The sequence below is a fragment of the Thermobia domestica genome, chromosome 18 (genome assembly GCF_964235325.1).
Source record: "Thermobia domestica chromosome 18, izTheDome1.hap1.1, whole genome shotgun sequence".
Classification (NCBI taxonomy): Eukaryota; Metazoa; Arthropoda; class Insecta; order Zygentoma; family Lepismatidae; genus Thermobia; species Thermobia domestica.
Window position 1 is genome coordinate 158,679,234 of NC_137471.1, and position 25,751 is coordinate 158,704,984.

General features: G+C 35.2%; 1 long non-coding RNA gene across 1 annotated transcript; it reads right to left on the minus strand.

Moving 5' to 3' along the window:
* Positions 1-13,234: 13,234 nt before the first annotated feature.
* LOC145676095 (uncharacterized) lies at positions 13,235-20,043 on the minus strand. Its single transcript, XR_014129284.1, has 3 exons — positions 19,777-20,043; positions 14,649-14,794; positions 13,235-13,683 (listed from the first exon to the last, which is right to left on the minus strand). It is a non-coding gene; the product is annotated as an uncharacterized LOC145676095 (long non-coding RNA).
* Between the last annotated feature and the right edge of the window lie 5,708 nt (positions 20,044-25,751).

Consider the following 25,751-nt stretch of genomic DNA (forward strand, 5'->3'; position numbering starts at 1 on the left):
CTGTATTCTTTCCTCCGTTTGGCATTCACAAACGCGGGGGCAACTCTCTTGTTTTTACGAATTGTCCCTATAATAGTTAACTTACTGTCTCATTCCATTTATTTAACAAAATTGCAGCTTGCAAACGATTATTGTAAAAACGCTTCTTTTAAAAGATGAACCATGAATGTGTTGACACAATCTCTTCACTACTTCTTCAGGTTTGTTATCTATCTGGAACGGGCCTTCTGGTTGTGTCCTCATATACACTTCTATATTTGTTGTGTAATATAATGTTTCACCAACAAGAATAAAAATTTTAATTCCACATTTTGGAGGTCTTTTAGGCATATAAATACGAAATCCACATCTTCCTCGGAAGCCGACAAGTGTCTTACCCAAAGTTGCTAACATACCAATTAAGAAAACTGTTGTTGCAATTGTTTACAAATAATTCAAAAAAGGTCACGAATTAGGGCTAATCTGGGGCTGAAGGTTATATCTGATTATGTTATTCATTAGCATCCTCCATTTTCATCCATCATATCCTGCCCAGTAATCACTTTCAGCTCAGTTTGGCTTCTCCGGTTCCCATCATCACATAGAGATGACCCTACGCAAAAGACACATTCATTTGTCTGATTAACAATACACATGTGTAAACTTGTGCTTCGCACCTCCCCTCATTCTCCGTCCTCGTTATCACTTAACACATTTTTTATTTTCTCTAATTGTGTTGTATTTATATTGAATCAATCTGTCTATATTAAGTTGTGTTATATATGTTTACTTACATTATAATGCTAAGGATCAAAGTTCCGTACGCCCATTTTTCTTTTTCTTTTTGATTTTTTGTTAGTTTTTTTACCGTTTAATTATAAATTTTCGATAAAGCACAGATCTCCACTTACACTTTGTAAATAAATTCTTTTCGATCACTCACGTTACAGAGGGCGTAACCTTTTCATAGGTTGCTAGCCACTTTGATTTGCCGGTAAAACGTAGTGCATTCACATACTTTCTCAGCTGGCGCACATGTAGTGAGGCGTAGCTGCCAAGTCTAGACTCTATTTATTGCACTCATGTGGGCGCACAGTGATGCTAATTCATTAACAGGCGACAGGTTGCAAGAAATTGAGAGTTTTCACGAACGTAATTTGGCTGGAGTACACAAGTAGTATAATTTTTAATCATCATTATGATCATTTTCACTCTTATCTTGTTCTCATCACATAGTTTTGAATACTGTTTCAGTTCGGTTATTTTACCGCATATGATAATTGACGATGGAAAGTCTTTCATACATCCTTTTAAGATAAAATTGCTGGGGTGGCTCAGTTGTAAAGCGTTCACCTCTGATGCATGGGGTCTCGGGTCCAAACCCTGCTCCCGCCAAGTTAACTTTGTGGTGGACAAACACCGTGTGCTTGGGTTTCCTTGGAATTTTTTTAGTTTCCTCCCACTTTCTTCATTCCACAATTTCATTCATGCTCAGCATACACTGAACCAAGTTCCCAGAGTTCTCGTTCTCCGACCAGTGGCAACTACCAAGCATCATCAACGAGTTCACCACCATTTAAGAAGCATACAAATGCACATAGCATCTCGAGCTCCGACTCTGACTCCAACCAGCTTATCCTCCTCTGCAGCCTGTCTACAGCTTGCTACAGCAAAACTGCAATACAAAGTACTTTAGTTCGAAGGTTTTACTTCTCTAACATTTCCAGTATCGGCAACGCAAAGATATTTCACAAATGGTAGAAACAAAAAATATATTCATCATTAAATCACAGTCGGCTAACTTCGCAAAATAATTCGTGACAATCCAGTTTCGAAATGTTCAGGAAAACTGCAAATTTAACTTCTCTCAACAACATCCGACACTAGCAACCTCAGCCACATACCATGTCAATAGTAGTACGAGGGGTCCCTCTATCTATAACACTTGATATATAGGCTGAACTTCCTGAAGTGGGATACACCTTTAAAAATGCATCCGTATTCGCAACAATCAGGGACCAACGTACATAGTTCGAATTCTGAGAACATCACAGGATACTTTCAACGACCTTTTGCATAAACAAATCTTAATTTTCAAGAAGAGATGCCGATTTGAACAATCCTGCTCATTAGGAATAATTCCTGTCCCAGGTAAACGCTGTCAAGAAAACAAAGTATATCCTACTAACAGGTGCAACCTATGAACCTGTTATCCTACAAGGAGGTGCACACTTTTCCTTTTCCTATGAAAACTGTCCGAATCTGCAACAAGTTCCAATCAGCAACACTTGGTATTAATTCCCGCCTCCTACATACAGCTACAAGTGCAAGTCTCGGTTTGCTCCTGAAGAATTCAGGCCGAAACTTGTAGTACCACTATTGACTCATTATGTTCAAAATCGAAAAGGTGAGACTTCGAAAGACTAAACAATTTCTTTATATGCATAATTTATTAGCATTTGTCATCCACACTCTTCAAAACGTTCGTCTTTTGCACAACCATTAATATTAAAACACGTTCAGCACGCAGCTCGCAACATTCTTCACCTCGATTTTCATGACACTTACAGTGGTTCGCACATGCACTTTCATGTATCTCCACCCGAAACAACTATTTAACTTCATAGTGATCATGTATTTAGTTATTTGACTATGACTTTTATTTCTTTTTCTCAACATTCTCTTGTACTCACCTCATAAACTCATATTTTAACAACTATTACACGAGGAACAATTTGACACATTACTTATCAGTAAAACGCATCTCACTCCCAAACTTAATTGCAAATTTACCGGCTATCAACTCATTCCACACGATATGAAGCTTCCGGCTCGATGCGCCACTAGCGGCGTTACAATACTATTTTATCGTTACACATGTAATATTTTCTATAAGTAGAAGCTTTGCTTTATATATACTTAAAATAAATATTTGCTGAGCAAAACAATATATATTCACATAAAAATATTACATACGTGTTACAGTTTCGCCAACTAACATTTTGGCTTCATCAGACACTATGAGATACATGAGAAACGTGCAGTCTTATATACACACAAGAGCTGAGATATCTTGCTTCTGATTGGCTCCTGGCAGCAGCCAATCCACTTCAAGTATTCTAATTCGTATTTCTCTATACCGAGGCTTCCTATCTGTTGTAAATTACACATACACATCAAAAGGACGATCTTGGCACAACTAATCTAAACTAACAAATAATTGGCATAAATAATTAAATAATATTATAAATATATATAAGTACACATAAATAAATAAATATATAAATAAACAGATAAACATACAATTACTCATACGCTTAAAAAGACGACACACACATAGAGTATAAACTAGTGGTAGGCGCAAAAACCGGTTTTTCGGTTTCCGGTTTCCAAGAAAAACCTAAACCGGTTTTTCAAAATTTTCAAAACCTGTTTTCACCGAAGCCGGTTTTCTTAAAAAAAACGGTTTCGGTTTTCAAAAAACGGTATCGGTTTTCTTCAAAAAACCGGTTTCGGTTCATTATCAATTGATCATGAAACAAACGCCTGAGAAATATACAACCACTGTATACAAACATGTTGTGTTGGAGTGTATAACTTAAAGAATGTGTTATTTTTTAAAATGTCAACACTTCCAGTGTACCCTAAAAAATGTATTAAAGAAATAATGGCCATGTTTTTTAAATATTCAATTGGAACTGGGCCAATCTACACAAAATTTGGAATCGACCAGCAAAAATGGCACGATTCTAACACTTGTGGTTTTCGAGATCTCATTGTCAACAGGATTGGAGATAAACATATAAACTTTTCTTTGCACACAAACATATAAACCTAGCATTTTAATATATAGATATTTATAGTCACAAGTTATCAATTTAATGAGGAGAATACGGAAATGAAACACTGTGCCCTGTATGATAGAGTTGCGTAATATTATGTAGTAGATAGAAGAAATGGTAATACTAGTACAAAAATTGCTTGATTTATTGTCTTCACGAATCAAGACAGACGGAGGCAATCCTACGGAGGCTCATCTACCGCCTTTTCAAATATTACTGTGTATTGTATCTTTGAAACAGCTCTTTCTTAGTACCGTCGTTGAATTAATCTACTATAGCGAACTTTTTGGCTTGTTTTAGAACTGTATACCGAAAATCCGAATAACTGTTTGCCGGTAAGAAATTGAAATGTATGTAGGCCTATTGGTGTTCATTTCCTGGACTCAGAGTACAAAATTATTGTGTAAATCAATTTTTTCAAGCGCTCTGAGCCCTCATTCACAAGCGGTTTTCGAGCTCGACACTACGTAATATTTGCGTTTAGTTTGCGGTAATGAAAATAAGCATTAATAAATAGCTTTTTTCAGTTTTGTATTGTGCTGATGTACGCACATTTTGCTTTGAATGAACACAAATCGCTACCACGCAGTGGTCTCATGCAGTGACACACATCACAAATGGAGTGTTATGTCGAAGCTTCATATTCTTAAGAATGATCCTATTTCGTTCCTGTACAGTTAATGGAGAAATTTTGTGTCTTCTTTACAGGTCAAGTTGCTATGATCAAAAATACAAGAATTTTAAACCATCTAAAATGTTCTAATTTGGGGGTCATAAAAAGGGGTAAAAGTGGATCTGAAAAGGTAGGAGGACGGAAGGTAGCAGCATGACGTCACGCTTGTTCCCCCTTCCTATCTTTCTCCATTGTATTTTTTTTAACAACTGGGCGACGCCTACATATTTTTTCGAAGTCGGGACGGAGTCCCCTCGCGTTTAGAATCTATACCCTAAGTTGCCGTTATATATATATATATATATATATATATATATATATATATATATATATATATATCAACGCACGAAATATTGATTTAGCCTCTCATCGTCAAACAGTTTTGAACAATGGAATAACAAGGCTTCCTCTACGCGGTATGTTCTACCTCATATAGGTATTATTTTCTCCCTTAGTGTGATTCTAGGAAAGTGAAGTGCATTTGATTTTAAAAATAGGAAAATTAAAAATTATAAAAATAAGTAAAATAAAAATATTAGGTCCATTCTATTTCTAAACTGGCTATGATATGCTATACCACCTGCTACAGTATCAGATTTAATTTCTTGGGGACACAATCGAAGGGTGGATACATTTTATTTGAGGGAGTTATACTGAACAGGTTAATTTCACATTGTTTGCGCAATATTAATATATACTACCAGTCTGGGGTGCAGGTATAGTCTACGGGTAGCGCCCGCGTCCTTGGCCCCCTTTGGCAATGTTACTTGTACCAGATTTGAATAACAACTCCAGGTAAGGAAAGTTCTATTAATATTTTATTTTGTTTAAGAGATGTTAGCTTAAAACTGAAATATTGTTGTATTAAAAGATGTTTCGATGTGCACAATAGCTAACATTGTTAAAATATACTGGTAATCAAATGTACGAAAATGTCATTTTCTGTAATACATAAAACAAAATCCTAACGTATAACGTCTTTAAATGTACTTTATTCTAATTTGAACGTTTTGGAACCTAAAAGTCTTAAGCCTATAATGTGTCGAGCTTTTGATAGTAAACATTTGCAGGTGCATATGGTGCAACGATTGTCAAGGTCAACTGCGCAAACGCACTGAGCAAGCATTTAATATTCATTTCAGTGACCTGCAAGATAAGGGTGAAAGTAGCAATTAAGGTGAAGCAAAGCACAATATGTCACGGAGTGAAGTGTGGAAATACTTTGAACGTGCCGAGACTAGAGAAGAAGCTAAATGCTTCTTGTGTAAAAAAGTACTTAGATGCAAAGGAGGATCGACAAGTGCTTTATTATCGCACTTGAGAACTAAACACATGTCTTGTATTAATAAAGTGATTGCACGGAACACTCAATCAGAAGATGATGACGATCCTGGAATCTCTGGTTCTACAAAACACATCACGTTAAGGTAAGAAGATTTAAACACTTTTCTTTCTTATGTAATTTGATTCAAGGGATATATACCGTCGTGTGTTTTATCATGTAATATTTCATTTAATATTTAACTTTCGTTATTTTGGACACCCGTTTGGTCTAGTGGCTAACAAGCTTGCCTACGGCACGCGTGGATTCATTTCCCGGTGGGACACAGTTGAACGGAAAAAGTGGTTCAGATTCCATTATAATCAGTAAGTCCAAGTCTCCTTTAGTCGTCATGGCATAACCGTGAGGCGGTAAACTGAAACAAACCAAACTTTCGTTATTTTATTTTACCTTAAAAGTGGCTTTAAGGGATAATGGGATGTACAGTAAGGGCAGTGTTTAAATTCGTGATAAAAAAGTACCGGATCCCTTCCTGGCTACCATATATATATATATATATATATATATATATATATATATATATATATATATATATATATATATATATATATAATGTGTGTGTGTGTGCGGTTTAGTCAAATCTTGTAAAATTCCAGGCACTTCCATATTAAATAGAGTTGGGAAACCTTGTGCAAACACAAATCAAGCAAATCTCATGACAACGTAGAATTTTCACATAATTTTTATGTGAATAATAATATCAAAATAGCTGAATTTACCTCTTATAAGACAATGGATGCAGTTAAGTCACAGTAGTTTCCACAAAGCTTCCTTCAATTTTTTTTCTTCTGCCTTGATTACTTTCCTAGCAACTTGAGAGAGCGGTGTTTCTTCCTTGTGATATCCAGCGCTTAACGTACGGGAGGGGTTGCGGACAATGGCGGACCATTATTATTTATTGTCATTAAAGATGACACACTTCCAACCGATAGAGCGTTTCTAGTTGGCGTGACAACATTATTCATTACACTGAAACCCCTCTCACACTCAGCATTGCTGACTGGTATCGTTTGCACACACTGCATTAGTACCTTCATTCTCCCCAAGACCTGCGTGCCTCCACTATCCTTAAAGTTTGAATAGTTTCTCGAAAACACGAAGAAAACAATTCACACAATTCTTTCAAGTCTTGTTCGCTATAATCAACATTAATATTTTCCGGACAGAACTCAGGGTAAATAATTTTCATCATTTCGGAGTACACAGTGTCCTTCTCAGTCAAGCACCTTCTGTTCATAGAGCTGTCCTTTGTTAATTTCCGAAGCGTTGTTTTTTACTGCCACTCATTTTCAAGGGAACTTTTTTAAAATATTTCTCTTTTATGGCTCTCTGTACTTCTCTCCAGTATATGCCCCCTCTCTCTTTATGGGCCTTAAACACCTCGATTGTTCTGTATATGAGCTTGTTTGCCTTCGGTAGGGCTATAGTATTTTCTTGCAAGGACTCTGAAAAGCTAGAAAGCTCACACAAGACAGTAGAAGAAAGAACTTCTTAGTTTCTGTCACTATCCGAGTCCTCCTCCTCCAAGGATTTTATAGCTCAGCTATAGCCCCTGTTGAAAAACAAATAGAAAAAAGAAAATTACCAGCAGCGACCGGAGAGAAAAGAACCTTGTTTCTGCTATTTTCTCACTCCTTGGTTGCCTCAATAATGCACTTGAATTTTACATTAATACGAGCTACCGAAACAGTGACAAAGGAAAGTTAAAGTACGGATTTTATCAACATTATTTAAGATGCGGAGATATTTTTTTTTAAAAAAAGCAACGAGAAAAGATCCGGGGCTGAGCCCCGGCAACCAAAACAGTACCGGGGCTTAGCCCCGGGAGGGACACTTCTGGATGTTACACTTTTGCCGTAAATTTTCATATGGGTGTACCATTCAGAAGTGTTCCTTACTGTACATAAAAGTTTGAGGCTTCTTATATTGTTATAGTTCTGTGCATACTAACTAGGTTTGCCAACAGCCCGTTATTATATATTGCGGTTATTTTTATTAAGGTCGGTGACTAGTACACACTATAAACTTCTTACCAGCCTCTTTATGACCACTATTTTGAAATTTATAATCTAGAATAAAACATTAAACATCCTAATTCTTAAACAGTGTCTTATTTGCAAATACAAATTTTCATTGTATTATACATTCGGTGATTTTTTTTTAAAAACCTAGGGCAGTTCTTTTCATGATTTTCATTTTGAGTTTAACATCCCATTTAGTAGAGATGCTTATGAGTGTTCTTTTCATTTATTTGACAAGAAATTTGATAATTCAATTTTATTTTGAAACATTGTTTTCGACAATAGATAAAGACAGGGACGGATCCAGAACCGACTTCTGGGGGGCGGTGGGTTGTCATACTGCTACTTTTAAAGGCTGCAAACTTTGGGATGGGTTTTATTTATATATATATATATAATAAGAAAGTTTTCTCTTCTGGGGGCAATCGCCCCCTTCCCTGGATCCGCCCCTGGATACAGAAGTGTTTAATTTGTCATAATTGTGCAGCATAAATATAGCGTGAGGATTTGTCCAAAATTGACACGTACAGATTAAGATACTATTTTTTCATCTTTCGATAATTTTAAAGAAGTAGCAGTTACTGGTAAATAGAAGAAAATGATCGATACGACTTCAGAACACAATGTACATATTACGCTTATAAGTGCATGTATTAAGGATATGCAGAATACGGGTCCTAATGCATTTTCGTGGTCGCTAACGCTTTCGACTTCGGTGTGAGAGGTCCCGGGTTCGATTCCTGGTGAGGGAACTCGGTCGAAAAAGTGTAAAACGCTTTTTCATGCCAGCCATCCTGAATGAGGTTTTCCTGGGTTTTCCTCATTCACACCAGGCAAATGCCAGGGTGGTACCTAACTTTAAGTCCTAGGCTACTTCCTTCCTTTCCCAATCCTTTCTTCCTTCCCTTTTCCCGGATTGTGTGCTCGCCGAGGGAGTCATCCCTCAAAACGTGAATAGCTAAATGGCTTTAAATGCCTATAGCCCAGAAATCTAAATCCTAATGCATTTTGTCCAGGATAGTACATTTCCTTCCCATGGATGGGTTCGAAGAGAGAGACTTTTCACTTAGGCCTATATCACAGGAAATTTTAAGCGGGTGCCGGTAATTTTTTTTCAGAGTTCGTAACCATATTACTCACCCATTTTAATTTTACGAAAGAAGAAGCATATATGGGGATGATGAATAACATTATATGTTTGAAAACAGTTGCGCGTATACCTTACCAAAAAATTATATCCTTACTTTCATGCCCACCTGCAACGGGAGTCAAGGAGGACATTGCCCCCTGGATTATCAAAATTGGTTCGATTCCTCAAAATACATATCAAAACAAATTTGCTTATTCACACACATTACTGTAGTAAACTTACGCCATGAGCGTAAGTAATTGTTTTACATGCAGTAGAACTTATATTGTGTGTTTCAAGGGGCTTGTATTTGCAATTTTGCTTGTATGTCAGCCTCCCTCCCTGGAAAAACCCCGCGGGCGTTACTGCTTAAACTACTGGTGTTTAATATTGTGTGAGCAGTGATTTCATGGTGTGGCCTGAGGATACTGCACCAGAACGACGAAATTTCCGTGGGCATTTCTCTGATTGGGCTTAACCTATGGGAAACCAGTATTTTAGTAGTATTGTACTACTTACACTCGTTGCTTATTCAGTTTCTCCGGGGAGACTCTTCTTAAATCGTCAATGTGTATGTGTGTGTGTGTTTGGGCATATATCATCAGTTGTGAGAGGAACAAAGACGAGGGTCATTCAAATAGTTACAAGGCTCATTTTATTATAGAACGCTATTCTCACAAAATTTTATTTACACTATGCATGAAACACTCTCATGTGAATGCATTTGTCCCATCTACTTTTGGAAAATAGCATGGAATCAGTTTTCCGAAAGCTTGTTTCAGGTACCCATCGAAGACTTGTTGAGGCTTTGAGGTAGTGTTGGGTAAATTACTTGTAAAAATGTAACCCGCTATAAGTCACTTTACTTTCCCTTACTGCATATCGTTAACAGTAAGGGAACGTTACTACCCCTAGAAAATTAACTGTTACCCTACTTCGAAAGCAAGACAAGTAACGCGTTACATTTATGTCCGATACTTTGAATATAATCATATACAAAAAACATTCTTTTCGTTAAATTTTTCCTACTACTATCACTATTATTATTATCATTATTATTATTATTATACATTCTGATTTTTCCCGATCGTAATAAATGTTTAGAACTGTAGGTTGATAATAGTAGCGCTGCTATACCCCTTCATGCGGACAGTTTAGGCTTGTTCATCAGCGTTAATTATGGATCCGATCAAACATATCTACACTAATAGCAACAATAAACAATGCGCTATTATTGAAATGCTATACTGCACTGTAAAAAGAATTGTATGCGTAAACTGCAACTTTTGATCACTTCTTTTACATTTATATATTTGTGCAACAGAAGGAGTGAGAAGCGTGTACAAAACGTGTGAGAAACTTGCACGACTGCACGACTTGCACCCTTGGAAATTTCTGCACATTTTGTCACAATTGCACTCCTGTTGCACGCATATATATATATATATATATATATATATATATATATATATATATATATATATATGAAAAGAAGTAACTTAATTAAAAGTCGTTGCAGTTTACGCGTACATGACTTTTATGGATTATCCCAAAAAATGATCAAAAGATTGCGATCTTGGGCAAGAACTTTAAGAATGATTAAAAAAATGCATCAAAGGATCGCGATCTATGCTAATAATTAGTTTTCGGATCAGGGATCACAAAATTTTTGAACGGCCTCTAAATTAAGTTTTCGTATTTTTTACGGAATGAGCACATCATACTGAGTTTAGAGATAGTTTGTGTTCAATTGGATCCAATTGGCTAAGGATAAAAGTCAATGGAGAGCTTTTGTGAACGCGGCATTGAACCTCCGGGTTCCATACACCATAGAGTGAGTTAGTTAGTTATATGTAGTTCTCCAGATGTAAGGCATACAAGAAAATTTGTGACTGAAATATATTGGATCTTTTGGGCTAATTGGATCAGGGCCTACACAACTTTCGAACGGGCCCTAAATCGAGTTTTCGTATTTTTTTACGGAATGAAAAACATGAAATCTTTGAGTTTTATGTCCCAAGGTTATGCCGGTTAGGCTAAAGGAGACGGTGATGATGAGTAATGGATGAAATCGTGGAATGAAGAAAGTGGGAGGAAACAGGAGAACCCCGAGAGAACCCACGCACACGGTGTTTGTCCACCACAAAGTTCGCTTGGCGGGCTCCTGGGATCGAACCCGGGACCCCAAACACCAGAGGTGAACGCTCTACCACTGAGCCACAGCGGCCCCCCTTTTACGGAATGAGCACATTATACTGAGTTAAGAGATAGTTTGGGTATGTCTATACTGCGTGTAGTTCTCCAGATATAAGGCATACAAGAAAATTTTCGATTTAAATATATTGGATATTTAGATCAAAAAATTGTGAGATTTTTTTTTACAGTGTCTGTGTTGCACTATTAGTACCCACACAGCAATGAAATATTTTCAAAACATTTCTAAAACGTGGCAACATTTTCCTTCAGAAAATGTATCCTACTTCCCTTAAGGAAATATATTCCATATATTGTTGAAAACATTTTCCACATAATACTGAAAACATTCTCTGAATATACTCAAAAACGTTTTAGAAATATTTTATACGCCGTTAGAGAAGTTTTCCAAAAAATGTTTCCTGTACGATTTCCAAACATTACTGAAAATGTATTTGAAACGTTTTTTACAATGTTAACGGAATGGTTTTTAAAATGTTTCTCATGGAATATTTTAAAATTATTTACCAGTAACACAGACAATATTTTCCTACATATGCCAAAATATATTTAGTGAATATTTTTTGTACATCTCAGAAAATATTTAGAGAATAGTTTCTGTGCATGACAAAATATTTAGGGAATATTTTCTGTACATGACGAAATATTTACAGAATATTTTCTGTACATGATAGAATCCGAAGCCCATAGGCCAACTCGGTTACTATTGCAGATACGGAAACAAGGTAAGATATAGAAGGAAATTTTTAAAGTTTTGTATTTATATTAGTATACCGCCCAATAGTAACGAGAAGTACAACGCTGCCACTGTTGGATAACACTGAATGAAAGAAAGTGTGGTTTGAAATTATTTGGACCAAAGGGAACGGAAAGACACAATGAAAAATATAGTGCAAGACCCAATTTCGCTTCCTCCCCCCCCCCCCAACAACGTGGTTGCTACGCTACTGGCGTAGATATTGCATTTGCATGTTTATCCTTCACTGTGTCTCCTTTCAATTCTTCTCGGTGTAGCTAATTTTAAACCACACATTCTTTCATTCGTGTAGCCCAACATGATGTATGGTAACGCATTTTCTTTATTGAGCGGTACACTAGTACAAAAACAAAAGTGTTGCTGGAATTTAAAAATGTCCTTACATATCTTACCTTGTTTTCATATCTGCAATAGTAACCGAGTTGGCCTATGGGCTCCAGCCTTTTGCGTCACTCTGTATATATAATGGCTTGTTGCTGGGAACAAATAGTGGGTCGAAAACAAGGCGGCCAAACTGTGACATAGCAGCTGGAAGAAAACATAATATTCTTCTGTCCAATTTTACCTGCTTAGACGCCTTTGCCTCACTCTGTCTTCATGACGAGAAACCATTGCGGCCCACAGATTCAGACCAAAAATAAATAAATAAATAAAATAAAATAAAAAATAAGTGTAAATTGTAACTACATAATGTTAGCTTGTTCTCATAATTTTAAGCATTTTTTTTTTTTTACTCAAAATCTTATTTACACAAATGGTTTCTGGGTGTTCCACTGGTGCTACTGGTATGTGGCCACGCCGTGCATATATGCTGGGGTGTCTTATGTGACTTACGAGATTCAAACTGGATAAGAGTGTGTTCACAATCGTCGCCTGCCAGTTTTGAAAGCGGCTGTACTGGATCAATAATAAAAAAAAAAGATTGAGGTTTAGACATCCAATTCAAGAAACAATTGTTGGCAATCCTTTTCCTATCTTAAAAATAATAAATCCAATATAGCCGCTTTGAAAACTGGCACGCGATGATTGTGAAGACTAATTTGCAGTCTGAACCTCGCAATATGACATAAGACACCCCAACATACATACACGGCGTAGCCACATACCAGTAGTAGCAGTGGAACACCCAGAAACATTCTGTGCATAAATAAGATTTTGAGGAAAAAAAAATTATGAGAGCAAACTAACATTATGTAGTTATAATTTACACTGTCCACTATAATAAATATACATATCGGTTAGTAGTTAAATAAAAATATAAATGTACACTATTCTGGCTTTATTTATTTAAATTCTCTTCAGCAGAATCTTCATGCTGCTCTTATTATTTGTTTCTATACATTAAGAACAATCTTCTCAAATATCAGAAATTCACATTTTAACTTGTAAACTTGTTCTGGAAAATTATGTCACTGACACGCTAATTCAATAAAAATCAACAACAACAATGTTTATGTATGTTGCTGAAAATATGTTCCACAAATCTACGGCGCATGGGGAATAGATCTTTTTACGAAATGTCACTTATTTGCTTCTGTATAATCTCACTTTTGATTACCACAACTAACTCTAACTTCGACGCTGCGAATTGTCAGTTCAAGTTCTGTGGAACTGCAGCTGAATTCTTAACTGATTTTCTTGTTCGTCTCTGTATGGCATGTTGAAGCTAAATCCCAATAATCTGCGCGATCTCATCGTTAGTTACGTTTCTCTCGTGTTGCAGTTTCTGAAAATAAAAATAATAGGCAGTGTTTAATAACATAATAACAGCAGGGAATGATTAGAGATCAATTATTACATCTTAAACTTAAAAAATATTTAAAATGTTTGTGTAGGACCTACAGCAGCTTGTGAGGACAATAATGTGTTACAAAAGTAACATCCTGAAGAAAATGTAAAGGGCAAGGAAGACAACAGCTAAAGCTGAAAGTGACATACCTCAGACTGTAGCTTAATTACGGACGTTGTAACATGTTGAAGCGGTCGCACTTTTATTTTTAAAAAGTATAGCATCTTATAAATATTAAACCTAATATTAAAAATAATAATAATTTGAAAACATGTGGCAGCATTTGAGTTGATGAAGAACTAGCGTCTCATTCCGAAGGCTCCGATCTCAAATCTGGGCCCGATCATTCTTTTTCCCTCAGTCGCACCAGATGAATGCCGAGATGGTTACTAAGGCTTTGATGACCGCTACTTTGCTCGATTTCTTTGCCACGGAGCAGGCCATACATATTACTTTGCCTTATACAAATGAATAATTTTGATAATGTAGGAATTAATCGTGAAATGCTCAAGAAAACTACCAACATGACAGAACAATTCAGTAAAAGGATGAACTATATTTTATACATATTCAGCTCTCTCTTCCACGGACACTTAAATGTAACGTGTCACTTGAGGACAGGAAAATTGCACATTTTGCTAAAATAAGGATTTCCAAAGCCTTTTAAATGTTATAACAGCGGTTGCAGTATATGCTTCTGGGAAATAAAGTTTACAGGAAGATGATTCTGAGAAGTATTCATGGCACAATAGTAAATATTTAAAGCGAAGAAAATAAAAACGGCACCAGAATGTTTTCCTTTTTTTTATACAATATTTTAAACATAGTGTATCCCTCTTCAAATGACAACTTTTTTTCCACTCTGAAAATGAGATTAAAGAACAGTAGGGAGAGTTTCTTACCTATTATTGCGTTGCTGATTAACGAGGAAAGCTCTTTCCAATTGCACCGTGCCAACTAAATTGCTCAGCTATTGCACTTGTCTTTTTCATGATGTTTCTTGTGATGGCTTCTAAGCTGTCACCTCCCAGTTTTTCATTTCTTAGACCTGTAACGAAATACACATTAAGCACTCAAGTAATAGTAATGGAAATTTAGAGCATACAATTGATGCCCTTAAACAAATTACATTGATTTTAGACGACAATGTCACAGTCAGTTGCAATTGGCGCATCCTCAAAAATTAATATTTGCACTGACGTTTTATTTTTTCCAATAAAAGAAAAGTTACATACTAATTTTCAAGCAGTTGTACAGGGTTGGCAAAAACCATGGTTTTTATTGAAAAAAAACAGTTTTTTTTGTTTAAATAATTTACTCTATGTATTTGTATTAAATATGAACAGAAATTAATTTGTTTCGTCTTGGTGTTATTATGGAACAACAAGGTTAAACTGAAAGGGAATCCAAACCGCTTCTCGGCTTACATCCAAGAGAAATTGTCCATTTCGGCACGAAACCGGGACTAATTGGTCACAAGTAAGATTGTCGACTCACTCACGAAGGACTCCTGATAAAAATACGTTATACTGATCTTTACATAAGCCTAGTTGTTAATATAATTGTCAAGAGTCATTTCAGAAGGACAAAAAGATAAGTAGTTACAGAAGTAAAAACATTATACAGAATTACATATAAATCGGGAAACTCCCGCCTTAGCCATTGGGAAAATCCTATTATTAGTTTAAATGTATTTGTATGTAAAATTTTAAGGTCAACGTATCATATTAAATGACAAATTTGTTATGTAGATAACATTCAACAAAATTAAAACAAAGTCGAATCCAAGCTGATGTTGGAAGCTACGTAGGTAGTTGATACATTTTGCCAATTTCTATCAATATATTTAAGCAACCTGGCTTCTTTATAAAACAACAGGCATTCAGGCAAGTAGAAATATACAATTTGGTTTCGTTTCGTATGTTTAGGCTTAACATCCTTATGAAATACCAAAGTTATCACGGAGAAGACTTTCACTTAAAGGGACACACTTTGAATCGCTACTTGGTTTACACTTGAAAGATGGGTTGTGGTTCGACCGAGAATTGAACACGGGACCCCTTGATTAAAAGGTGAAAAGTAGATAAACGTAATGCAGATGGTGTGATATATGGAGACGTCACCATGAAGTTCACACGATTTAAGGAATTTTTCGTTTTTTTCTTTTTTGGTTTAAACCTGTTTTTTTTAAAGAAAAAAAAAGCTGTTTAAACCAGCCAACCCTGCCGTTGTAAATTAGAAATTGATGAAAGCAACGTATCTATAAAAAATATTACGAAATCTACAGGAAGACGAGGAATAATTTAACAGTTTTAGAATATACACGGTGGTTGTAAAGTCAATACCTATTTTTAATCTAGATTATCCTAGAAACTAGCATCAGCTTAGCTGGCGTGTGTAACTGTTAACATTTTAGAAGTTGTGGAAAATGCGGGTGCATACGTTGAAATGTAACTTAATAACCAAATGGTGCACTCTAATAATGTATTCGATAAAAATAAAACTGTGATAGGTTGTTTAGTTTTAGAAATATTCATTGTTGCAAATAAGAACTGACTTTACACCCACGCTGTATTCAGGGAGTAGTAATGCAGTTTAGCATTGTTCACAGATTGAAAATATTATGTATAACTCAAGAAGCAGGTACTTGTACATGGACATTAAGATGAAATGAAACATTTAGTTTAACGTCCCACGTTTATGCATCCAGGGTGAGACGCTGATGATGAGAAATGAATGAAATAGTGGAATAAAGTAAGTGGGAGGAAACGGGACAGCCCCGAGAAAACACACGCACACGGTTTGTCTACCACAAAGCCCGCTTGGCGCTAGCTGGGATCGAACCAAGGACCCCATGCAGCAGAGATGAACTACGTACTTTCTAAACATTTCAACTAGTTCTAAACGTACTCGCTTCACTGTCAGACCAACAATTGAGCCTCTTTCACTCTAATATACGGAATTTTCAAAAACTCTCGGACACGTGTCTACTAACTTTTACCACCAATCTCCCTTAGCCTTATAGACATAATCGTGGAACGTTAAACTGAAAGATTTCATTTTCATTTCATTTCATAATTTTTACCACCTCCATCCCCGTCAGCACCCTTCTTCTTCCCTTCTAGGACATACATTTAAATAAGAAAGCTTAATTACTTATCTAATTATTTTAAATTAGAAGCTCGTGTTTCTAACCTTCAAACCAAACTTTTTGTTCCTTTGCCCCTCTTTTCTGTAAATTTTTACTAAAATATTAAAAATCAGTGAAACACGTACAAATTATTTTGAATGAGGAGCCTAAATACAAAGCATCAAGTTTCTAAGCTTAAGGGATTCGGAGATGTTGCCATCTTATTAAAATGCTTTTCACCCCTTTCCGCGTATCCGCCTTATTTTTTCCATTCTAAGTTGTGTCAATAATAATAATAATAATTAAAAACTGAAATACGTGTCTAATTATGTTAAATGATGAGTTAAATAATGATTATTTTAAATTAATCGACTTGTCTTGTGCGAGGATTAGTCAGTCGTCACTCAGACCTTTAAATTTTAGGTGCTGGATTACTTTCGGCGCACCACATTTTGGAAGATATGCAGGTAAAATTCAAAACTATGCATGAAAAGAGACATTTATAAAAAATAAATTTCTGCAGGCGATAGAATTAAATTCAAAGTAATATACAGGTATTTTAGGTTTATAAGTGAAGCCTTACAAGTGTAAAATAATTACAAATCCTTTACGATGGATAAAATGCGTACGTGCATATGAAAGACAACTGTATAAGATACTATTTTCTACCGGCGCCGTATTCCTACACATTGTACAGAAGCTGTATCTTATATTTACAAGAGAAGCACTACTAGTATGACTTTTGGTTGGTTTTTATTCTTGGCACTGTAGTTCTTCTCGAACTTCTTTTAAACCTCTATTTAAATTTCTTGAAATCTTATCTCTTTCATGTTTATATATATATGAACTTCTAAAATTTGTAAAAATGATATATAGATAGCTATAACAAGCAATTTCCGGTTGAATTCAGATATTCATATGCATAATACAAGACAAGCGTCCGATCTTAATGTAGTCTTCACGTTTAAAAGTGCATAAGAATAGTACATTTCCTATGGCAGTGAATATTTATAACAAGCTTCCTTCCACTTTAAAAAACAAAACATCCGGCTTCAATAAAGCAATCAAGTACTAACTATTTTAGCACTGCTTCTATTCTGTAGGAGAATATCTCGCAAATCCATAATCACTTATATTAAAAATGTCTGTAGTAAATAAGGATTAAAGTGTATATATATTTTTGCATATGTATAATGTATTGTTTTATAAACTGTTATATTGTTTTATATCGTTGTATGTAAACTAGAATAATGAAAAATTGTACCTCTTTTACTTAAATTGACGCTATTTTACTATTGGATGTAGATTTAAATGTATAAATATGTACACATTCAATGATCTTGTGACGTGTCCAACTCATACGTTCACGTTGTGAACAATTTGTATGAAAACGTGTGAAAATAAATACAATACAATCAGGGTTTGAAGAACCCGGACTTTTTTGAAAAAGCCCAACACACCTGGACCAATATGGGTCTTTCGGGTTTAATTGAGTTTTTTTTTTTTAAATATTCCAATGCCGTTAGGGTAAACGTGTTAGAATGTGATTTATATTGCTGGCATTCTTGCTTTTTAGTAGCCCCCTAACAGAGATTGATTTCTATTTTTTGTACTGTACTTCTTATCCACACATCAGGACTCAGTATAAATACGCAAATCGTAAAAGAATTGTAACTTTTCGACAATTAATTCTGACGGTCCCCTTGAATTTTATCTATGCCAAGTGAAAAATTTATACTTCGCTTGGCGAAAACCATTGAATACACAAGAAAGAAAGTGGCGAAAGAATTATATCTCACTAAGTATTTCGAGCAGTGTTTCTTCCAGACCAGTTTTTGTGATCGCAGTGCCCCCCCGGAGCATCCAAAACAATACGTTTATAATAATAGTAGTAGTAGCAATGCTCCCGGAACATTACTTCTGAAAGAAACAGAGTTTTCGAATGGCACGCCAGAAGTAAAACTCCACGCAAAATTATTATAACCTGTCATTAAAATGGTAATATACGCCTGGTAACTCTGTACTTTGGGCAAGGCAGTAACATTATAAAGCACAAATATCCGAGCGAGCGTTAGCGAGTGAAGGCGGGTTAGAGCCCCGGCAGTGCACGTTGTTTTCTGTCTTCCCTTCTTGGGAACTGTAACTAAGTGCAGAAACAGGTTCAGATGAATTGGTTATTGCCACTGCCTTGCCTAAAGTAGACTTGCCCACATCTTTTCCCTTTGGAAAGCATCCACTCGCTCCTGCTGTCCTCCACCTTTGCCCTGCTCTGATTCAGATAGTATTGGTGCGGAAAGGTTCTAGAACACAGGTCCCCATATAGGTTAATAATTTTTTTTTTCTGTACCAAAGTAAAATATTTAATTCACATAGTATTGCCGAGCGAGCATTAGCAAGTGAAAGCGGGTTAGAGCCCCGCAGGGCACGTTGATTTCTGTCTACATTACAGATAAATGGGAAGAGAGACCTGTGTTCTAGAGCCCTGCCTATTGGTGCTTTTTAGTGGCCACGTAGTACAGGCTGATTTGTATTTTTTGCACTGTAGTTTTTACGTCATACATCCGGCCCCGTATATATATACGCAAATCATAAAATAATAACTGTAATTTTTCGACAATTACTTCTGACGCTCCCTTTGAATTTCATCTATGCCATGTGACGTATTTCAATTCGCCTATCGAAAATCACTTAGGAGACAATAAAAAGAAAATTATTAAAATAATCCATTTTTCAGCAATTATTTCGAATGGTGAGCCAAAAGAAACCTGCACGGTATTTTATGTATAAACATAAAAAGTGGAAATCTAGCCTCCCACAACCTTTATTAATTTGTAAACATAAATTTGTCATAACTTTAAAGACAATAAAACTAAATTATTTTGTGTAATCGTTCTACTTACCGACTTTTCTTGTAAGTTCTTGTTGTCACAACTTCACACAGACAGATTCTTCTTCTTCTGTGGTTGCAACTTGCGTTAGCGAAGATCGCTCTCCCGGCAATTCTAGACGGTATGATCAAAAGAAAAAGATGAGGAATTGAAATGAATCTTTAGAGATGCTTATAAGATGCTAAATAACGTAGATCTTTGTAAATAAAGATAATAGGCAGTGAGAACAGGTGGGGATAATGTGACAGAGACAGATCAACATTCAAATTCAACATATCGCGCCAGGAATGCTGGTACTTTTGATAAACAAATGACGGTTGATGTAGCAATGCTATTTTGCAATCTCAAATAAATGCCTTGTCACAGGATATTATAAATTTCAAATTTTAAACAAAAATATTTATTTGATGCTGCTATAATTAGTATAATGATTGGTAATAATGCTACTACGATACTCTTGTGAGAGAATTTATTCAGCATTCGAAAAAAAAATATTCTGGAAACAATTCTAAAATATTGCATGAAAATATTTCATTTAAGTTACAGGACAAGGTAACAAAAACATTTCCATACAAAATTAATAGGCATTTTAAAAATATTTCTCATATTACGAACGAATTTATTTTTAAAATATTCGAAATATTTTAAAAATTATATTTCATATGTTTTCTTGTAAGAATAGAAAAGATTGCATATGACATGTTGGAAAACATTTTATTGTGTTCACAGGCCTATTCTGTTTTCTTTATCATGTAGGCCCTATTTAAAACATTTTTAGTGTTACTTCGAAAACATTTTCTCTCTCAACTAGGGGTAAAAAGTGCGGGGGGACGCCGCCCCCACCTGGAAAAAATATGTACGGCGTCTCCCCAGTTCCTAAAAAAAATACAATGGTCAAAGATAGTCAGGGGCAACGGCGTGACGTCATCCGCTGCCTACCGCCCCCTTTTCAGATCCTTTTTACCACTGCTTTCAACATTGAAAACATATTACATTACATTCAACACAATATTTCTATTACCATTTGTGAAAATTTTCCTTACATTATTTTCCTACTAACGTTGTAAGAATGCACATCCTGTCAGTGGCGTATTTACGATTTTGTTTCGTGGAGGGAATTTTGGCTTAAGTTTAGAGTTGCCCCTCCAGTCTGAATTTGCCCTTGGACTTTGCAACATACAAAAAACAGTGCTTAAAGTATTAAAAACTGTTACATTTCACTTAACTTCAGTACTCCGTGTGCTTCACAAAAATTCAAAAGGTTTTCTTCATTATTTTTGCGCATCCGTTACACCTGTTCACTATATTCGCCATATTTTACAACTACCATGCTGCTGAAACCTTCCACAATGCTTTCGCATCCGGCAAATAGTACTAACTTCCACATATCTTTTCTCGTATTAAACATAACTCTCCTGCCGAACTTACATTCCTAAACATCAAATAAAAACTTCAAATTATCATTTCTTACTTCATTTCTCCTGTAAATTTTCCTGATTTTTATAAAAAGCGGAGGGGTAACTCTAAACTTAACCCGGAATTTTTGCTAACTTTATTCCTGGAAATGTGAAAATTGTGCAGGATATTTCATTTACTTTAATATAGTAAAACAAATTTCGGTGGGGCTTAAGCCCGGAAAGCTTATTTAACGCCACTCCTTCCTGTACTTCATTAAATGTTCTCCAAACACATTTTAAAAAATATTTCCGGCAAATATTTGGGATACTTCTCAGATCTAACAAGGAATATGTTTTCTCCAGTAACGGAAGAGTATATTCTGGAAACAATGTAAAAATGTTTCTATAATAGACCTATATCAGAACATGCTGTTCACTAAAGGCACAAAATATTTTCCAAAACAGAATGGAAAACATTTTTCTATTCATTTTTAATGTTTCCTTTTATCTGTTAGAAAGTTTTATATTCAAAATTTGATAAAATATTCCGGAAATAATACTAAAATATCATACGAAAATATTTAAGTTATAGGAGAAGATTACCAAAATACTTTTGTAAAAATTAAGTAAACCTTTTTAAAACATTTCTAAAAAAAATATTTCTTATATTATGAAATAATTTATTTTTAAAATATTCTAAATGTTTTTTATAATATATATTTAATACGTTTTCTCGTAAAAATAGAAAATATTGCAAATAACGTATTAGAAAACATTTTTTAAATATGTGGAGTATATTTCGTTTCATTGTTTTCCGTATCACATATGGAAAACATTTTTAGTATCATTTCAAAAATATTTCCCTTCTCAACAGTGAAAACAAACTAAATTAGATCCAAAACAATATTTCTAATATATTTTGTGAATATTTTCCTGGATTTACTTTCCAGCAAGCATTCTCAAAATGTACTCCAGGTAATTTCTGAAATGTTTTACAAACATTTTTGGGAAAATATTTTCGGGAAATATTCGGAATACATTGGGGAAACCAGCATGGAAATGTCCAGAGAAGGAAAATCTTTTGGTAACCAAGGAAAATATTTTCTTTTGATTGAGGAAATATTCCTTGCTGTGTGGGTAGTTGCTATAGCATATTGTAAACATGTTTATTTACAAACATGTTTAGTCGCGTATTTAGGGGAGCTTCCGGGCTTAAGCTACCCCCTGAAATCTTACTTACTATAGTAAAGTATATGTAATATCTTGCAGAATTTTCAAAGCCCCCCGAAACAAAATCGTAAATACGCCACTGTATATATTAACCGCGATTCTTAATTATTAATTTATAAGGATAATCATATCCTATAAAACATTTTAGAATATTTTTTACGTCAAAGTTTTTACGTTTCGATGATTAACTTAAAACCTACTTATTCAAGTTGAAAGAGTATATAGTAGAAAATCACTATATTATTGTCACGATAACCAATCGACATATTACTTCACCTACTTCGACACTTCCTACTTCATCTACACTCAATATACATTTCGTTTTTTTTAATCTCTTGAGAAAATGAAATCTTTTTTCTCCATATCTCTCCATGTAAACATATCTCCATAAGTATAATCAGAATAGCACTAAACAAGAATGAAGTATTGAAGAAAGTATTAATATAGTATTAGTAAGAGCACGTGTAAAGAAATTATTAACATTTGGACAATAGCTTTATCCGCAATGCTTGTGTGGGTACTGTTTCAGTATACTCTAGAAATAACAATAATAAAAAAAGCTTCAGATCTCTCTTCAAATTTGTAGACGAACTTCTGCCTATTGATAAATATTTCCCGCCGGTACACTTCAGACATTTTACTTTTAAATTATGTCCTCATCCTCAGCTTTTAAGAAAAAATATTTTTTCAAATATTTTGGTTAAGGAAAGCTACACTATCATTGCACTTGCAGTTCACTCACTGAATGTATTGATTTAGAGCTGTAAAAATCTACTACAAAATCTTCCAGGTGCTTGGCTTGCAATCAGTACACGTGATTTCCCTGAGGTTATACTCCCCTTCTGAAACCAGCAAGTGGCCCTAAGATCTTATCTGTTTCTTTGTGTGTCGGTGACTGTTGGCCACTGACAGTTCATGCTCCATTCTAAGAGATTTACAACAGGAAAGAAAACAAGGATGTGTTTCCGGAAAACTATACATATCATAGTTACTCGTCCGAAATGTAACACAAAAGAAACTAAAGCAAACTAGGTATATTCCTTAGAAATTTGTATCGCGTTACCGTTACAGTTACTTTGGAAAAAAGGCTTAGCGGAATAAGGATGTGAAAGCTCCCCCAAGCATATCTGCACCAAATTTACAGTATCGATTAACATTTATGAGAAACTCGGTTTCCAAAAGTTTCAGCCCCCCAAGCGCTTTTGGAGGGGTGTTAGGAGGGGGGAAGGAAAATTGAAATTATTTTTTTCTCTTCTAAACGGCTAAACTGATTTGCATGAAAAAAGATGTTAGGTGTTCTGAGGAAGAGAAAAGTCGGAAAATATTTTTTTTTAATATTTTGAGGTTGAAAATTGGTATTTTTTGAAATTTTCAAAAAAAAATAGTAGAAGACTAACTGCGACACCCACTATTTTTTGCCAGCTTTTTCTTGAGAGGGTCCCTAACAACATATATTGTTTTCATTTTGTTCGCAAGTGTACCTCATAGTGAAAAAAAGGCAAATGTACATAGGTCAGCATCTATGTGGTATACGTATGATACACACTGTACACCACTAGGATAACCAATACCTTTGAATGGGAGAGGAGATGAAGTTGTTATAACATTGGAATCTTATGATAACAAGTATTTTTTGTCTTAACGGTAATTGGTCTCTGAGGATGAAGGGGATTCTCGACCATGTTCACACCTCCTTTGGCTACACCACTGCTGTACATCAACTGAAATAATACATTCCCGCATTTTTTGTTAATTGTGCACATAATCAATGTTCTGTGATACATATAGATCTTTCTTTAGTAATTGTTCTTGTTTTTTTTTTTTTTTTTTTGTAACAGTTGGTTAATAATATGCCTGTTGTTAATAGCTATTCATGTGTTTAGTTTGTTTCGATGGTATTACTGTATATGTGTGTTTAATATGATCAAATAATGAATGAATAGAAAGAAATTAATCCTCATCACTGTTTCCGTCCAATAATGGAACAATTTCGGTTTTCGTGAACAGAACTGTTGGCTGCTGTTCTCACGTTGCTGCTATTTTGTATTATTTATCATATGCGAGGTACTTATCGAAAATCATTCGACCCGAACGAAAGAAGTTCCACATTCTGACTGTTTGTACTTCTAGTAAGTTATATTGGTTTATCACACACAATATTTTCTAGACCGATACTTCGGTCAGAATCATAGTGCTTTCTCCAAAGTAGGGTCACGATGGCTTAGTGATAGAGCGCTTACTTCTGGTGCGAGATGGACCTCGTTCGATCCCAGGTTATAAAAGTTCGTGGTGGATACCATCGTACCAGTGAGTTTTCTCGGGATTATCTGAATTCACTTATATTCTCATTTAAGGAATTATTTTCCAATAATTAGCTTCCATCTATTACCTGTCTGTATTATTGGATCGAATTTGAGTTTAGCATTCCTTCGGTAGCAAAGTTATATGAGCCATGGAGCTACGAATTAACGTGAGATTCAAACCGCTTGCGTTCCTGCCGCGAATCGGAGCCAGGTCTCCTATGCCAAAGTGCTGTATGCTACCCACATAGCCGTGAGTGATTTCTCTGTCTTCATTAGCGTAGAAGGCATAATATTTAAACGTTTTGGATTTCATATAATTTCAGTTCTTCCTCGATAGCCAATTCTGTACTGAGACAAAGTAGATCAATCAAATATACTTATCTTTCCTTTTTGGAATTCTAACGAGGTTCTTGTAACTTGGGCCACGTCCTAAGACTTTTGTTAGTTGAAACATCGTCTTTAGTTTTAGTTAGTTTAATCGTATGTCATTATACTCAACGTTTAATAAAATATCACAGGATTTCTTCAATTTCTTTGTGGTGACCCTTGCCCCCGCCATGTACCACATCGAGTTGTGTATTAATGGAAACTACGGCTAAAAATAATAAACATTCCCTTTCCCCCAACTTCGATCCGACATTTTGTTCTCGAGTTATGGCTTTTTTTTGCATCTTCCAACAGATTTTTGGCTGGTCATAGTACCGAAAGGAAGTATTTGTACACCCAGGTTGGTCTATACTTTTTGTCTTATCTTGGTGTCAGGAATCTGCTCCCAAACGTTGTCAGTGTTGTTTTGAAACACTGTATATTTCTATCCTGTATATTTCTATCCTGTTTCTGATTAGCTCCTGTCTGCTAAGCACCTACCAGTTTTCCCAAAACCGACCAAAAGTGAGCTACATCCACTTCATCGTCCCCCTCCCCTATGCTTTCTTGTTGTGTAGTACTTATTAAATATTTATATTGTAGTTGACAGAAATTGAAAATATTGATTAAAATATCTGGTTAAAATGCTACTAGAGGAATTCTTTCTTTAGTGCAGAAATTCCCTCCTTAT